The following is a 14,393-nucleotide window of genomic DNA, read 5'->3' on the forward strand; positions in this document are numbered from 1 at the left end:
ATCCCGAACCCCTCCTTTAAAGTGCAAACATTGTACTTCCCATTTCCAGGACTCAAGTCCGGCTACATAAAAATAACCGGTTTCCCTGAATCTCTTCACTAAATATTACCTTGCTCACACTCCAACAGCTCATCAGGTCCCAAATACCATTCGTCTCCATTCACTCCAAACACGCTCATGCACGCTTGCCGGAAGTCCAAGCCCCTCGCCCACAAAACCTCCTTTACCCCCTCCCTCCAGCCTTTTCGAGGACGACCCTTACCCCGCCTTCCTTCCCCTACAGATTTATACGCTCTCCATGTCATTCTACTTTGATCCATTCTCTCTGAATGACCAAACCACTTCAACAACCCCTCTTCAGCCCTCTGACCCTCTGACTAATACTTGATAAATTAGACACATGTGCAACTCTTGGGTATCTTTATTGAGGAAACGTTTCGCCACACAGTGGCTTCATCAGTCCATACATAGGAGAAACTTGAAGAACAGGAGGAGAATGAGGTAATCAGTCCCTCAACCTTGAGTCGATGTGTTCAGTCCATCAATCTTGAGTAGAATGACTAATACTTTTATTAATTCCACACCTTCTCCTAATTTCCACACTCCGAATTTTCTGCATATTTACACCGCACATTGGCCTTAGACAGGACATCTCCACTGCCTCCACCCGCCTCCTCGATGCAGCATTTACAACCCAAGCTTCACACCCATATAAGTGTTGGTACCACTATACTTTAATATATATATATATATATATATATATATATATATATATATATATATATATATATATATATATATATATATATATATATATAATATAGGTAGGTACTACCTCGAACTGTGCTGGGGACGCTCATCCTCCAATAATAAGCTTGCTTCGGAGAAAACTCAAGGTTCTCTCCGAAGCTGTTTGAATATTGTCTTCTACCACCCCCTATATTCTATATTCTATGTAGATTTTATTTAAAAAAAATACATTGACAAAAATACAATAGGAAGTAGAACAACAAAGATAACATCTCAGAGCTACATCTCGAATACTTCGTCCAGCTTCCCGGCGGTGGGCAGCGTGCCAAGAATGCTGCATTTTCCCTCTGGATCGCAACACTGAGTCTCTGAAAGTGGAAGCTGGCTGCCCTGTGGTCCTTGGTTTCAATGAGGAGTTTTTCACCCAGCTCTTTTGAGGAACTTTAGAGCACACTTACCCCATGCTCCAAGGGTCTCCGACCCTATTGAGATGAAGTTATAGCATGGGGTAAGGCCCTAATATTTGAGAGCCTTCTGGGTCTCCCTGTGGCTGGCAGCTCCACCCCCTTCAGCTACGGAGTATGACAAGTAGGTGTCTTCCAATGTGGCGGCACAGGTGTAGTCCCAGGCAATCTGCTTGCCATCTTTCCAGGTAGCATAGTGGCTCCATCAGGACGCTTTTGACTTCCATCAGATCTTAGTACTTGGGGTTCCGGTTGAGCTTGGCAACGGGCTGTGGCGAGGTTTCTCTTTATGATGTCGTTCACCTCCTCATGTCTAGCATACTTACCTTCTGCTGTGTGACACACTAGCTTTCCAGAGACTGGAATGGTGAGGAGATTAACGTCCAGAGACTTCTTTATGACCCCAGAGAAGCACAGACGTCCTCCCCTTCCCTAACCTCATATTTTTTTATATAACTCTCTCATCAAATGTGTCAATCTGTCTGTATCTATGTGTTTGCTTGTATGTATGTATGTGTTTCTGTGTCTGTGTCTGTGTCTGTCTTTCTCTCTTTCTCTCTATGTTTATACCCATTTACTTTTGGCATACGTTTGATCGTTTACCTTGAGTACTTCCACTAATAGTGATGGAAACAAAATCAGACAAACATATAATTAGTCAACACTAAATGTATCTGCCTAGATAATATTATATCTCCAAATGGGTACTAGAGTTTATCAGGGGTAATCCTAGACAAGGAAAAGCCCGTTTAAGCAGTCACCCATCTGGTTTCTTACTTAGCCTAAGCCAGGTAATTATCCACACAACACGCCACTGACCAAATTACAGCACTTACAGGCAAATGATAAGTGACGACGGAACCTTTAACTCACTCCTGTCCAACGTTTCGCACGTTTTCAGCCTATCCCTATCCAGGAAAACGCTGAAAGTTCTATTCAAGGCAGAATATTCGCCTCACTTTCTCATTTACGACAGAAGCGTTAATCATTACATCGTATCACCTTTTGCAGCGGGCCACTAACAGCAATATGATGTTCACTGATGACTATTTCAGTTGCTCCGTCAATGAAAAACTGAGAAAAATAAAGATTGAACTGGAGAAGGCAACACAGTAGAATCACCCGGTAGAGCGGAAATTTAATGCAAGAGTCTTAGAAGTGATGATATTAGATCTCACATTCAAGGATCATAACGTTATCACAGCTGTAAGAAAAATAACAGGCCAGATAACCTGAATCGTCCAAACAACAGATACTAAGATACCGACGATTCTCATTCTCTTCATGACACTAGTTCATTCTTAGCTGGAATATTGTTGTTTATTAACAGCCCCTTTCAAGGCAGGCCTAATTACCAAATTGAAGAATGTAAGGAGAATCTGGAATGTCCGTATAAATTCAGGCAGGCATCTGAATTTTTGGAAGCACTTAAAAGTTGTATTAACATTGGTAGAATTACCGAGAATATGTTAGGTAAAATGACAAAAGTACAACTAATGTGACATATATTCATGGACTGGGTAGTGGGGGCACTGACCCCCGGAACATCCTCCAGGTATATTAAGTGTAATTGGACTCTTAAACACCCTCCCTCCAGTTCCAGCAGCCAGGATGTGGTGCATTTGTTGGTCAGCATACGGCTGGCCTCAGCATCCTAGTCAATCAGGCCAGCAACCAGGAGACCAGGTCTGAGACCACACTGTGGAGGTGGAGACCCCTGAAACTGTCCACAAACAAGTGGCTTCTTAATGTTCAACTTTTTTTTATCTTTAATTTCTTTGGATCTGATTAATTTTATTTTAATTTAGAATAACATGAAATAATGTAAATAGAAAAGCTGCACACGCCCCCACACAAACAGCAGAGTGACGGGGCCAGGCAGCGTAGTCTGGTAATTTTAAGGCAGCGAGCAGGAGCATCATTAGTGCAGAGGGTAACGGGGCGTTGGGAGAGGAGGGTAGGTGAGAGGGAAAGACGAAGTGGGAGTAGGAACGTGGGAGGAGGGACGTAAGAAGTGGTTAGGGAAGGTATTGAAGGATGAGGGGAAGGAAGGTTGAGGGGAAGGAAGGTTGTGGGGAAGGGACACTTGTGGGGAGGGGTGTTAGGCAGGAGCCAGGGCGATGTGATAGTTTGAGGAGGTGAAGCAAGACATCTGCGTACTCAACATTATTTTAATAAATTTTATTTTATAAAAGATTACTACTAAATAGAATTGTGTTGTTTATGGTACATTAAAATATTAATTTATAAACGTACTGGATATTGCTCACATCCAAGGCCAAACTTTATTCAGCGTTTTTTTAAACATACTACATGTGCAGTAAATTTGGTTTACCTCCTGTGTGCTGCTGCTCTAGTACGCTGCGAAGAAGACAAAAAAAAAAACATACCAATCGGCTAATAGGTAACTACACTACAAAGTTACTTAACCTTCATGGTTTTTTTTTAAAGATACATTAGTATCTTAAGTTTCGACTCTGCGGCTGAGCGTTCTCAAGGTGTGGCACAGAAGCCACGATGGAAAAAAAAGAGTGAAAACTCGATAAGAACTATAAAGCAGACGTGCCTAGGCGGGTGACACTTAATTATAGGCAAGCGATTTCAAGCCAGCGAAGAAAAATACATTTTCTTTAATCGAGTGGTAAATACGTTAAATAAATTGCCAGCAGAGGCAGTGGCGTGTAATACCGTAAATAAGCTTAAAAATGGGTTGGCGAAATACCAGTTTTTACATTAGACTCGTTATTTGTTTTGACTTATATCACGAGCAAACTGATTTATCCCGATTTATATAATATTTGTATTTTATATTATATTGTACCCAAAAACAAAACTCCAGGCAACGGCTCAAGCAAAAAGAAGGAAAAAATGCAGAAAATAAGAATACTGTAAAAATCGGCCTCACTGACCCTCGGTATAAGGTCAAAATGTGCCTAACTTATTTTCCATTTCTTTTATTGTTCGTTCGTTCATATCGATGACAGTATAGCTACTGAATTCCCCATAAATATGCTTGTGTAGTACATGGTAGATCGTATAACCCATATATACATTTAGGCTCCCTGCTCAGCTAGGCCCAGTCACGCAGTGACTCGTGTGAGCGTCTTTCACCCTGCCTCTCCCTCAGTTCCCGTGTAGGCATAGGCGGGACAGGTAAGGCTGGGCAAAGTTCCCCTCACGACTCTGCCGATATAAATGATTACAACCAACCAAGTGTGTTTATTTCCAACCATCACAGCTCCAAGGAACCCTCGCAATATCGACACCATTGCTATTGATTCTTCCATCGTGGCAAAAACTATATGTCGTGCCGAATAGATAAATCTTGTAATTTTGGCTTAAATAGCAACTTCTTGCCGAATAAGGCAAGCAAAAATTTGTGCATGCAATAATCATTCTGAACCTAACAAAAATTTTTGTAAACTTACCTAAAATATATTTACAGTGGTCCCTCAATAATCGACCAGCCTGAAAGTCGACCATCTCGGAAATCAACCGGTTTTTTCGACAAAATATTGACTCGGAAATTGACCGAAATTCGTTTATCGACCCGTCGTCCCAGACGCGTATGCACGAGGTAAGCGGGCCTCGACCCGCCTCAGCCTTCCTTCCCAGCCAGTGTGCCATTGTTTACCAGTTAGCGGCGGTCCTCTCACGTGCTCCAGTGAAATATTTCATAATATTTCATTTATTTTAGTGCTTGCAAGTTATTTAAGTGCTAAATAAGCTACCATGGCTCCAAAGAAAGCTCCTAGTGCCAAACCTTTGGTAAAGAAGGTGAGAAATACCATTGAATTTAAGAAAAACATCATTGAACAATATGATAGTGGCGTACGTGTGGGCGAACTGGCGAGGATGTATAACAAAAATCATTCAACCATATCTTCCATCATAGCCATGAGAAAGGAAATCAAGGACGCTGTTGTTGCAAAGGGGGTAAATATGCTGACAAAAATGAGATCACCAGTACTGGAAGAGGTTGAGAAGTTATTATTGGTGTGGATAAATGAGAAACAATTGGCAGGAGACAGTCTTATGACCTCGATTATTTGTGAAAAGGCTAGGCAGTTGCATGAAGATTTGGTAAATAAATTGCCTGCAAATAGTGGTGAAGCGAGTGATTTTAAGGCCAGCAAAGGCTGGTTTGAGAGATTTAAGAAGCGTACTGGCATACAGTGTGGTAAGGCATGGTGAGGCTGCCAGTTCGGACCACAAGGCGGCTGAAAAATATGTGCATGAATTCCAGGAGTACATAGAGGCTGAAGGACTGAAACCTGAACAAGTGTTCAATTGTGACGAAACAGGCCTCTTCTGGAAGAAAATGCCAAAGAGGACCTTCATTACACAAGAGGAAAAGTCAATGCCAGGACACAAGCCTATGAAAGACAGGCTTATAGGTAAGGCTTGGGAGGGAGTGTCTACCAGGACTTTGAACTCTGCTTGGAGAAAATTGTGGCCAGATTGTGTCGACAAGAGGAATTTGGAAGGGTTTGGGGCTGACCCTGATGAGCCTATGTCAGTTTTGAACTCTATTGTGGCACTGGGGAGTTCCATGGGGTTGGATGTGAGTTTGGAGGATGTGGAAGAGTTGGTGGAGGACCACAACGAAGAGCTAACCACTGAGGAGCTGCAAGAGCTTCAGCAGGAAGAGCAACAGATCGCAGCTCAGAATCTTGCTGCAGAGGAGGAGGAAGAGAGATGGAAGAAGGTGCCTTCTTCAGAAATTAAGGAGATTTTTACTATGTGGAGTAAGATGGAAAGATTTATGGAGAAACATCACCCAGAGAAGGATGTTGCAAGCCATATCGGCAACTTGTACAGTGACAGAGTCTTGGCCCATTTTAGGGAAGTTTTAAAGAGACGCCAGAAACAGAGCTCTCTGCACAGTTATTTTGCGAGACAGGACTCCAGTGACTCAAGCTGGTCCTAGTGGCATTAAGAAACAGAGAAAAGAAGCAACCCCAGAAAAGCAAATGGTACCTGAGGTGTTGCTGGAAGGGGATTCCCCTTCCAAACTATAAACAATCCACTCTCTCCTCCTCCTCCAGTCTCCCATGCACTAAGAAGAATCTCCAATAAAGGTAAGTGTTATGCTGTTAATGTTTCATTCATCATTTCCCATTGTATTATGTACTACATGAATATTTCATGTAAAAAATTTTTTTGTTTTAATACTTCTGGGTGTCAGGAACGGATTAATTGAATTTACATTATTTCTTATGGGGAAAATTGATTCGTAAATCGACCATTTCGATAATCGACCGGCTTCCAGGAACGGATTACCGTCGATAATCGAGGGACCACTGTAGTTGGATTAGGCTAAAATAAATTGCGCTTGTGATAAGGTTAGGTAAGTTTTCTAAGGTTCTTTAGGTACAAAATTATTAATTTTTACATTAACATAAATTGAAAATATATATATTTAAAGGTATAAGAAATTTTTAGAAAGGGCTTACTTGTAAATAAGTTCTTCTTAATCGACCAGTTTTACCTAGCCGGCAGGCTATATATATATATATATATATATATATATATATATATATATATATATATATATATATATATATATATATATATATATATATATATATATATAAAACATACGACAGTAATTATTCATAAGTTAGATTATTGTGGTAAAATGAACTTGCTACTAGAGACACTGAAACTTACGAGCCCCTTAATAAAAATCCGTTGGATCAGGTTAATAGTGAGTTTAATAAATGTAATGATGAACTGATTAAGCAGTTATTAACTAGATCGGCGAGACTCCCTTATATGTATGGTTTGATTAAAATCCACAAGCCTGGCTGTCCGCAAGACCTATCATTAGCTTTGTTGGACCTGCGGCTTATGCATTGTCAAAAATGGTTGGTAAAAATATTAACTCCTTTACTAGGCAACATCTCAGGAGCTCACATTAAAAACCAAGTTGACCTTATTGACAAATTGCAAAAAGTTAATATGACTAATGGTTTTACACTAGTAAGTTTTGAGGGTCACAGCTTTGTTCACCCGTGTACCTGTCACTGATTTATCTTATCTGGAGGAAGAACGAGACGAGACGGGTTCCCCATGCCATTTGATAAGAACATTATTATTGGGTTCTTTAAGTTGTGTGTGGTTAATTGCAAGTTTGAACTCAAAGGGAAATACTATTCTAAAAGGCAAGGAATGGCTATGGAAAATCCATTGTTTCCCCTATTGAGTAATTTGTATAAGGAGTTCTTTAAGACTTAAGTTGGAAATGATATAAAAACTGACACAATGGAAATACAAACACATTAGCAGTATAAAGTGATCCTTTATAGACAACGTTTCGCCCACACAGTGGGCTTCATCAAGTCACAAACCGATCTACCTGGGTGTAAGGTACGTGAGTATTTATAGGATTGAGTCAGGTGGAGAACAATGGGTCAGGTGGAGAATGCTGCACGTGACAATCTTCCGAATAAGGTGATAGTCTAGGACCTCGGGTAGCTTTAAAAAGAGATGGGACAAGTATATGAGTAGACCTTCTGCAGTGTTCGTCCATTCTTATGATCTTATGTGGGATAGCGATGAAGTTTCTTGGCAAGAGGTTCAGCTGTTATAGAAGCCGCTGTTTTGATTGAAGTTGCTGGATATACAGGTAAGTGATGATTCCAGGATTCTTCGGTATTGAGTGTTGTCTTCTCCGGCGGTAAGTCTTGCGTTTCTGTAGGTGATAAAATGGTTTTGTGTGAATTTCGGTGTTGAATACAGGCATTCTTTAAATCGTCAGATCTGCGCGTGTACTGGTGTTCTGAAATACGTGTGTGGATGTCTCTGAATGTTTCGCCCACGTATAATTTGGTGTAGTCATTACAAGGGATTGTGTTTATCCCTGCAGAGGATTGAAGCTTGTTCTATTACTGGTAATATCCTTGATGGTGGTGGATGTGGAGGTAGATACTTGGAATGAGGTATTGGAAAAGATGTTGGAAACGTGTTTGGCAATGGAGTTGGTGGGGAGGACTATGTATCTCTTCTCGGCAGTGTCTTCTCTGGGTATGTTGAAGATGTTTAATGCCCGTCGTCTGCAGTCTCTAATGAAGTAACATCACTTCATTAGAGACTGCAAATGGCCTGCGAGGTCACTTGACCCAACTGTTTGTGACTTCTTTCTTTGAGGGTACGTAAAGAGCACAGTTTATGTACCGCTACCTGCAACCCTGGAGGAGCTGAAAATTTCGATCACTAAAAGCAGTTCGCATAACACCAGATACGCTGCAGAGCGTCTGGACCGAACTGGACTATCGCATCGATGTTTGCCGAGCAACTAGAGGGGCGCACATTGAATGCCTTTAATGCTACTCTATACCACATGAAACTGAATGAAATCCTGCATCTGAAGCTACTCACTGTGAAAGGTTACAATAAAGTTACATGTTATACCTATTTGAAATCAGGGAGTGTTTTTGTAGACACCCTGAATATAAACTACCAGGTAGTTTATGTACGCAAAAAAGGTTGACTTATAGAAACACAAAGAAATATTAGGAACAGTGGTAATATATCTGAACATAGGTCGAAGAGAATTTAAAATAAACGAAAAAAAAAAATTAAAATGGAATTAACTATGCAAGTAGCAAGATTTTAAAGAACTAGGTAGAAGGAAATATTGGAGAACAGAACAAACAATATCAAAGGTTTATGAATAATGCAATGCCAGATATTATAATCATAAAGAAGCGCTAAACCACAAGGGTTGTACAGCGCTGCAGGGCAGGGAAGGATGTGAGGGCATTGGGTAGCAAAAGGCAGAGGGATGATTATTAGGGTATGGAGTTCAGCGGGGCAATGGATAGTGCAGGGGTAGAGGGTAGCAAGAGATTGAGGTAGAAAGGACTGAGGGGAGTGTTAAAGGTATCATCAGAGTTTGTGGAGTAAATCAGTTGCTGTCCAAAAGTCAATGAGAGTCAGGATTAGAGGAGAGTCCAGCAAGAAGGGAAGGTAAAGAAAAGGCAACAGAGTGGAGACGACGTCGGAGGTAAATTATGTGTGCTCGTGGATAGTGTGGGCAATCCAACAGAATCTGGCTAACAGATACTGGAACCTGACAATTCTCACCGAGAGGAATAGGGCGCCTCTCCTTGAGATACCCATGAGTATGACGAATGAGGCCGATACAAAGACGGGAGAGAACAGTCTCCCAACCTCGACATTGATATAGAGCAGATCAGACCAATGTTGTTGCCAACGGGTGTGAAGGTGGGCAGCAATTACAGTAAAATAATCCGTGAATGGAACACCTCTGTATGAAACTGAGAGGACATGTACTGCTGACCGCGCAGCAGTGTCTGCCTGTCCGTTGCCCTGTACGTAAACATGACCAAGGACCCAACAAAAAAATAATATTTTTGTGCTTGGTAGAGATATGGCATAACCAAAGTTCGATACGAAGAACTAGGGGGTGAGGTGTATCAAATTTTCATATAGCCTGTAAAGCACTACACATCACAAATGTTGACACAGGCATAGATTTAATACGGATAAGTGACACAAGAATGGAATACAATTCAGCGTAAAAATACTAGCCGGGATAATAAATGCCCTTGCACGACAATGTCCGGAAACACTGCTGCGAATCCGACGCCACTAGAAGACTTAGAACCATCTGTGTACACTGCGATGGCATGAGAATGAGAGCAGAAGTGGTCAAGAAAAAGAGCGGGAAGCTACCATAAGCAGTTGGGCTTTCGTGCATGGCAGTGAGAAAGAACAGACACGAACAGCTGGAACTTCCCAAGAGGATAGGGAAAAGTGAGATGCTACATGAACATAGAAAAGTGGTAACTGAAAGGACAAGAGCGAATGTAGGCGAAGAGAAAAGGGACGGAGTAAACAGGGGCAATGAACAAATAATGTCTACTAACATCAGTGACTATTCTACATATGGAAGGATTGCGGAGGTCATGAGAGCGAACATAATAGCGAAGGCAATGGGCATCACATCGATTGGACAAGGATGGAATATTCGCTTCCGCATAGAGGCTCTACCAGTGAAAAGCAAAAAGCATCGAGGCATACACGTAATCCCTAGTGATGGATGGGATTAAGGCTAGAGAGAGTAGCAGGAGAGGCCACCGAATAGATCTGGTCACCATAATCGAGTTTCGATAAAATTAAGGCTGAATGTAAGTGAAGGAGAGTTCTACGATCAGCTCCCCATAAAAGATGAGGGAAGGTTTTAAGAAGGTTCAGCCAGTTGTGACAAGTTGTCTTCAGAGAGGTAATGTGAGGTTTCCAGGATAACCTACGGTCAAACAGGACTAGAAACTTGACTATCATGTTCTGGGATATGTGAGCCATAGAAGTACAATGGATGATCAGAGATGACAGAACGTCTAGTGAAAGTAATTTGGAGAGTTTTAGTACTGGAGAATTTAAACCCATGTTTGGTGGCCCAATTGGAAACACAGTTGACTGCATGCTAGAGAGGAAGTGCAATGAGGTGGCAGTCAACACCTTCACAGGTTATAGCAAAGTCATCAACATAGAGTGATGACCAAATATTGGATGGAAGAAGAGAGGCCAAATCATTTATAGCAAGGAGAAAAAGTGTTGTGCTCAAAACACATCCCTGGGACACACTTTCAGCTTGGACAAAGTCCGGGGAGAGAATATTATTAACCCCAACACAGAAATGTCTTTCAGTTAAGAAGTTCTTAAGGAAGGATGGTAGATTGCCTCTGAGGCCTAAGGAGTAGGCTTGGGCCAAAATATTATACCTCCAAGTTGAGTCATATATACCTTCTCATGGTCAAAAAATATGACAATAACTGAGCAGTTATTCGCAAAGGCATTACGAACATGTGTATCCAAGCGTAGTAAGGGGTCAATGGTAGAAGAGCCGTTATGAAAGCCATGCTGACTAGTGGAGAGACTGTTCGGTGTCTCTAAATACTACATTTAACGTCGGTTTACCAGACGTTCCATCACCTTGCAAACTTCACTGGTAAGAGCAATGGGACGATAGTGGGAGGCATCATGTCCTGTAGTGCACAGTTTGTGGAAAGGGAGAACAATCGCAGATTTCCACAGCTTAGGAAGAACTTGTGACCAAATAAGATTATAGTCGTAAGAGGACTGCAAGGGCTGACTGATGTAAATGTTGTAACATCTGAGCATGAATGCCATCAAGCCCAGCTGCCGATGATCGGCAAGCTGAGTGTTGTCTCCAGTTCCAGAAGTGTAAAAGGTACATTATAAGATTCTTCTTTGCGAGAAGAAAAGTCCAAGGGCACTAACTCTGGCAGATTTTGAGGAAAGAAACGAGGGGCATAGATGGAGCCCTGAGAAATACAGACCAGATGACTACCAATATCAGTGGCAACGTCAAGAGGGTACGCTTTATCAACACCAGCAACCCGCAGAACAGGAGCCGAGTCGGGAGAGTATTTACCACTCAGTTTCCGTACTTTTTTCCAGACTGTACTCATAGAGGAAGCAGAGGTGATGGTGGAAACACACTCACCAGCAAGTGTGTTTAGCGTTACGGATGACAAGCTGAGCGACCGCTTGCTTCTGCTTAAAATCAAGAAGTCTGTGGTTCTGTTGTACCAGTACCTGCCCCACACAGCGCGACGTACTGCCCAAGCACAAACAAGCAGGAGACCACCAAGGCACGCATTTCTGAGAAGACCTGCCCAATGTTTGGGGTATAGAATGAGAAGCTGCGGTTGAAACTGAGGTCGAGAAGAGAGGTATGAAAGCTCATCAATGGAGGACAAAGAAGGAACCTCACTAAAAGCAGTTAGTTGCGAGTAAAGGTCCCAGTTTGCTTGATCAAATTGCCAGCATGGGCTACGAAGAGGTGGTGAATATGAAGTAAGAATGATTGAGAAATGATCGCTGTCATGTAAGTCCGGGAGGACAGACCAGGTGAAGCCTAGTGCAGTGGAGGAAGAGCAGACCGGTAGATTGATGCAAGAGAGAGAGAATGAGTGCGAGTATCATAATGGGTGGAAGAACATATTTAAAAGATGGAGAAGAAACCAGAAATGCAACATCATGGATAGATAATGCCCGAGAAGGAGAGAGATACAAAGAACAGACTGTATACCACTTATTCAAGTAGATACGGGCTGCAGTGTAATGCAGCGATGAACAAAGAGTGGACGGTATGGAATACTGGTGTGTACACAAAGTGAACTTTCATTAAAGGTTGCATCGGGAAAAGGAGCCGATGAATAAAAGAAATCATAGCCCGAGATGGGATGAATAGCAGCGGAGTGCAATTTAGGTTCTTGTAAACAAACACAAATAAGGGAAAACTGGAAGAGCAACACCTGGAGCTCACCCCAGTTACCTGCAGATATTCCACTGTAAATAAGCCATGATTTGCGAAAAGAAAGATGCAAGAAATCTGGAGGTACAGGTATCTACGGACTAGTAGGCTTAGAAAAGTCCACATGTGGAGGTAGGGGAAGACTTTGAAGCAATGAAGGATTGGGATGCTGTGAAGAAAGGGATTAAACAGACAGAGAAGAGTGAAGAGGAACAGGTGGAGGATCGGTGTCCAGTGTTCTAGTCTCAATATATTTTTAGATTGCTTAAGGTGTTTCTGAGGACAAGGAAGTTGTATGTGGTACGATATCGGAGAAGGAAGGAGGGCGAGTAAAGATCGGGGAAACGATGGACTGTACCAAAGGAAGGGGGAACAAAAGGGTAAAGGGAACATGAGAAGCTTGGGAGGGGACGTCTGGAAAGGAAGCGACCTGGGAAGGGGCAGAAGAGGAAGAAACTTGGGAGGAGACAGGGGAAGAAGGTACTGTACGAGGAGGATGAACTTCCACACTCGTAATAGAGCCAGCTAGAGGTGAAGAACCGGTTACAGAAACTGGGAAGGAAAAATGAGCAGGTTGCAGAAGGGAAGGAGGGGTGAAAGGAGATTTTAACAATGAGGACGTTTTGGGCTTCTGAGGAGAAAGGCGATGGGGAGTAGGTGTTGTACGAGGTCTCGTAGGCACAAACTTGTGAGTGAAAAGAGGAAGAGGTGAAAACAGAATAAGGCACCGAGGTAGGGACCTCGGAGCCCAGGACAGCGAAAGAATTAGAGACAGAGTTGACTGTGGAAGGGGTGACTACAGAGGAGGCTGCAGAAGTGCGGACCCCAGAGGAGGCTGGACGTTTAGTAACTTGAGAATAAGAAATGCAGGGAAGTTTCCCTTGAAGGCGTAGAGAGACTGCCATAGCATATGGGAGGCCTTCTACCTATTTGAGACAACGAATTTCACACTCATTCAAGTAAACTTGGCACTGGCAAGAGTAAGACGGTGAGCCTCACGACAATTAAGGCAAAAGGGAGGGAGACTATAAGATGTATTGGTAAGGTCTTCAGTGCTGGATAACCAAAATGCCAGCAATTTCTACATTGTTGTGGTGTAGGGATCACCTTTCAAATTATATATACAAAGGGCAGAAGCTCACGCCAGTCAAAAGTTATGCGAGCTACATTGCATAGGTATCATCTTCGTCTGCGGGCAAGGAGGACATAAGTGTCTGCTTTTAGGATGGGGAGGTCTTGTTTCAGAATGTCATCGCCACATGTCTAGAAATTCTGTTGGACAATGGTATGGGGCAGAATGACAGTACCACTACAAGAATTGAGAGAATGATGTTTTTCAATGGTTACAGGGATAGTATCAATAGTTGTAGGGAGAGAGAGATCTTGAGCTTTGGTAGTATTAACAGTGATGATGTGTGTACCCCTCTTGAGAGCATGAAAGAATATATCTCGACCAACGTGGCGGAGGAGCGCCTTGCCAATACTATGGTTGGAAAGATAGGCAGTAGAGGAAGTCGGTCTTAGAGTAAAAAACTTAGTCCAGTGTGTATTTTGAAACATAGCATGTAAAGGGAGTGCATGACATGTGAGTCTTTTCTGAGCAGAATGAGAGGGAGGTGAAGTATCAACAGATAATGGTCTTGGGCATTTAGGTGCAGGACCGGAATTGACCCAATATGAGACGAGCGGCCGATCCGAAAATCGCTGCACCACAGAGGGAGAAGTCGGAAGCATAGTCAAAGAAGAGCAGAGGTCAGACATATCGAAGGAGTCAGTCGAAATCATGGTAACTGGAGCAGGTGTCGAAACGGCACCAGCAGGAGGTAGAGTGGCATGACAAATGTCCGAAGAGTGGTCAAATAAAGAGG

At 42.5% G+C, this 14,393-nt stretch overlaps 1 protein-coding gene across 2 annotated transcripts in view; it reads right to left on the reverse strand.

The window, feature by feature from the left end:
• LOC128692422 (orexin/Hypocretin receptor type 1) overlaps nt 1–14,393 on the reverse strand; it is a 1,118,627-nt gene that overhangs the window by 640,901 nt on the left and 463,333 nt on the right. The gene's annotated exons all lie outside the window — the stretch shown is intronic.

This window comes from Cherax quadricarinatus, chromosome 53 (assembly GCF_038502225.1).
Source record: "Cherax quadricarinatus isolate ZL_2023a chromosome 53, ASM3850222v1, whole genome shotgun sequence".
NCBI classification, from domain to species: domain Eukaryota; kingdom Metazoa; phylum Arthropoda; class Malacostraca; order Decapoda; family Parastacidae; genus Cherax; species Cherax quadricarinatus.